Source organism: Octopus bimaculoides, chromosome 25, assembly GCF_001194135.2.
Source record: "Octopus bimaculoides isolate UCB-OBI-ISO-001 chromosome 25, ASM119413v2, whole genome shotgun sequence".
NCBI classification, from domain to species: domain Eukaryota; kingdom Metazoa; phylum Mollusca; class Cephalopoda; order Octopoda; family Octopodidae; genus Octopus; species Octopus bimaculoides.
This window is the reverse complement of record NC_069005.1, coordinates 28,826,002-28,830,802: the sequence shown is the minus strand read 5'-3', so window position 1 is coordinate 28,830,802 and position 4,801 is coordinate 28,826,002.

Genomic DNA, 4,801 nt, shown 5'->3' with positions numbered 1-4,801 from the left:
CCTACATGTATGTACACACCTACATCTACATGCATATATATATAGATGCATATCTGGGTACAGGACGTTGCAAAAAAACGTGGACAAAATGATAAACAGTACAGAAAACACATAGAGAACATTTCCTTCATCAGCTGCCAACATTCTAAAACTAAGCGTTTTGAAGAGTTAGGGCAGGACGCATTGTTAGAATGGCTCTATACACACACACACACACACACACACACACACACACTCATGCTATTTATTAAAGCTGAAAAATGTCTTCAAAAACTGTTATATATATTATTTTGCTGGTTTCGACCAGAGGCTGGGGCCATGCTGGATCACTTATATATGTGTGTGTGCACACATAAATACGAATGATTGAGGTTTCTGATACTGCCACAATAGTTTTTATTGTGATGTGAAGATGGCACAATTTGGTATGCAGTATGCACAACATCCATAAAATTATGTAATACATTGTGCAATTCCCAACTCATCAGGCAGGCTTACAAAATACAGAAGCGAGCAGTGAGCTGTTGAGTAAACAACAGATCATCAAAAAGTGAAATTTCTAATCAGAATTACTTTTTAGAAATGTAAAGTGGGCGAGACTACAACCTGTCAATCATGAGGGTGGGTAGCAGAATGAGGTTGTAAATTAAAGAACAGTTAAAAAGCAATTCTCTTCTAAAGATGTCATTAAACTTCGTGCCCTTGTTCATAAATGCTGGTACTGGCAAAAGAAGCTTGTATACCAGCAGAGAGTAAGTGCTAAGTATGACATTTGACCCTATCAAAACATATTTGAATGCAGTTGCTGATGTTGTTCCCCCCCCCCTATTTACTGTGTTATACTGTTTAGTACATCAAAGGAGTGACATGGTTACTAAATTCTAGTGTTATTCATTAGCTTAATTTGAGATGTTATGCTGACCATAACGTCTCATTAAACATTGCCACCCCTCACACACATTCACTGCTCTGTCCTATCCACAAATCAAAACCATATGGCCCTTAACCTAATCTCAGGGATGAGATGGGGGATAGGAGGTAAGGGTGAAAAAAAAATCAAGTGTTTTATTCATCTATTGTGCTTTGCTTAAAATTATTTTTCTAATTTAAAATCAAATCAAATCAGTTCATTTTTTAAAATTGAATTTATATAAAAAATGAAAGAACAATAAAGAAGAAAAAGAAAACTATCTTTTCAATGACCCCTTTTTTTTTCATTTTCCATTGTCAATTGTCCACAACACAGTTCATTCCATGGTTAAATTTGATTTATTAAAATTGTCCATATGATGTCTTTATTTTTATTCTAGTACACGTGCTTCTATTTATATTCTTTCATATTTTAATGATTGGGTCTCTGAGTTATTTTTGTTCAACTGCCATAATAGTAATAATATGTTCTTATTGTTGTGCTTGTTCCAAATGAATTTTTCTCCAATTAACTTCAGGTAAAACGAGTTCAGATGCTCACCATCCTGTTCTCTATTTTTGTCATATATTATCTAGGTCTACATTATCTTATGTGCCCATTGCCTGCCTTTTTTTTTTTTTTTTTTTTTTTTTTTTTTTTTCTAAGGCAGTTCAGTTGTATAATTTGAAGGAGACTTGACTGCTATTTTTAGCAGATTCACTAACTGCATAATATAGGGCAAATGTCTTCTACCACAGCCCCAGCCAACCCATTCCTTATGAGTGAATTTGGTGAATTCGCTTGACAGAAGTTACACAAAGTCTGTCATATTAAATCATACATATATGTAGATCATCATCATTATCATCGTCATCGTCATCGTCGTTTAACATCCTCCTTCCATGCTGGCATGGGTTGGACAATTTGACAGGAGTTGGCCAGGCAGGAGCCTGCACCAGACTTCTGTGTGTCTGTTTTATATGTATTTACTTAGATATGCATATACATACATGTATGCATGCCACAGAACCTCCCAAAACTCAAAAATCCCTTAAATATTTTCCCAGCATAATAAAAATACCAATAAAGACAATTGTACAATATCGATACATGTAATAATACATGCAACAAAACCATCATAAACCATGAACCCTTTAACAAGTTCAGCCTAATGAGAATGAAGGATAACTTACAATAATGAGACCCCAAGATATAATAGATTCATATCATCATTTAATGTCCGTTTTCCAAGCTGGCATGGGTTGGATGGTTTGACAGGACCTAGGAAGCTGCAACAGGCCCCAGTCATCTGTTTTGCCATGGTTTCTATGACTGGATGCCCTTCCTAATGCCGACCACTTTACAGAATGTACTGGGTATCTTCTACATGGCACTGGCATGGGGTGTTCTTTACATGGTGCCGGCACAGATATGTGTGAATATGTATGAGTGTGTCTTATAAATGTTTACATTATATTTTTCTCCAAAAATATCACTGAGCTCTGGCTGGTGCCTTTTGTTGACATTACCTTGTGAAAAAATCTTTCAGTAGCTCTGTACTTTCAAAGACGAATGGAATGAAAACTCCCCCTATTTGGAAAACAGGTAAGAGATAGTGACAGGTAGATCACCCAGTTGCAAAAAAAATGTCTCACAAATACTTATTCCCCTAACAGATGCTAGCATGAAAAAATTAATATAAAACTATCAAACGAATATGTGTATGTGTATGTGTATGTATATATATATATATATATATATAGTATGTACTTTTATTCTTTTACTTGTTTTAGTCATATGACTGCAGCCATATTGGAGCTCTGCCTTAAAGGGGTTTTTTTTCAGTTGAAATCAACCTCAGGATTTACTCTTTGTAAACCTATTACTTAAGATGATAGGACAGCTTTTAAGCTAGTAAATAAATAAATAAATTTGAAGTTTTTCAAATGTCTTAATTAAAATCAAATTCATCATCAATTAACATCCATTTTCCATGCTGGTATGGGTTGGATGGTTTGAAAGGGGATGGCCAGCTGAGGAGCTGTCCATATTCCAATTGTCTGTCGTGGCATGGTTTCTATGGTTGGATGCTCTTCCTAATGCCAACAACTTTACAGTGTATATATATATATATATATACACAATGGGCTTTCAGTTTCTATATTCCAAATCCACTCGCCAGGCTTTGGTCCACTCCAGGCTATATTAGAAGGCACTTTCCAAGATGCCACACAGTGGGACTGAACCTGGAGCCATGTGGTTGAGAAACAAGTTTCTTACCAGACAGCCACACCTGCATCTATGTTTGTAGCTTGTGTGTGTGTGTGTGTAAAGTCCTTTCCTTTTAATTTATTTTTATTACTATTTTTTATTTATTCATTTATTGAATTTCTCAACAAGCAGACAATTTGCCAAAAAAATATATATTATTCATGTAGTCTTTCAATTTTAATTTTTGTTCTCAAACAATCCAGAGATAATTATAGGCCAATCTGTATAAAAGCAAACTCACAAGATTGTGAGAGAAGCTCCTTGCATTTGTCTCACTTCATAACTTCTTTCAATTAAAAATACATTTTGTCAAAATAAATATAGCATTGCATGTGTTACAAGATTTAGCGAGAATAGACATCTAATTATCTACAAAAAGAAAAGAAAAAAACCTTTAATGATTTAATTTAATTTTAATTAAGCCATTTGAAAACTTATTTATTCATTTATTTATTAACATCTTTTCCATGCCTGCAATGCATCAAACATACTTTGTTGAGGCAGACATTTTATCACTATATATGCCCTTCTGGCCAACCCACATCTGTTTCCAAGTAAGTTAGTTGTTTCTGCATGACTGGACATGTTTCCATAGAAGACTGGAAACAAATAACACTACTTATATGACGGTAGCACTCATTTGAAACTATAACGTGACCAGTAGACACAAACACATGCAGACATGGATATGTGTATGTGCGTATATATGTATATGGAGGTATGTTGGATTGTAGGTATAGCTGTTTTTCTAAATGTGGAATAGTATTATTGGATTGTTGGTATGGCTGTGGAATAGTATTATAACACATCCTTTTGATATACATATATATATATCATCATCATCATCGTTTAACGTCTGCTTTCCATGCTAGCATGGGTTGGATGATTTGACTGAGGACTGGCAAACAAGATGGCTGCACCAGGCTCCAATCTGATCTGGCAGAGTTTCTACAGCTGGATGCCCTTCTTAACGCCAACCACTCCAAGAGTGTAGTGGGTGCTTTTACATACCAATATGTATTTTTTGTGGGGTCCAGGGATGGCAAATGGAAGGGTGACCCCAGGTGGCACACACTCTAGCTACACTAGCGGCTGCAGGTCAGTTCTGAATAAGTTATCCTACGATCAAAGGCATTCCGGCCATGGCCATCCTGTCTTTTCATTTCATTTTATTTTATTTTGTGTAGACATTCGGACTAGGTCTTCAGTTTGAGAATAACTTCCTCTCAACTGTCTCAGATTCCCTGAAAGGGGTCTTTCATTGATACCCCTTTCTTTATTTGAATAAGCCATAAAACAAAACAAACAAAAAAGCAGCCTTTATTTTAAAGATGGCAGGGTGTTATTTGGCTGCTATCTCCAGCTGGTATAATGACCACATAGTAATATCCTCATTTAATCAAGAATGTTGTCATGAAAAGGTATCAAGCTACTAACTCTCAAATCCATTTTGACCTCTTGTCCAGTTACATTGTTGGTATTCCAAAAATGTATGGTGGCAACAGTGTACTTTAATGCAGTCATATATGTGTGTGTGTACATACATATATATATGAGTACGTATATGTATGTACATGGATATATATATGTAAATACTTATGCATATGTGTATATATGTAT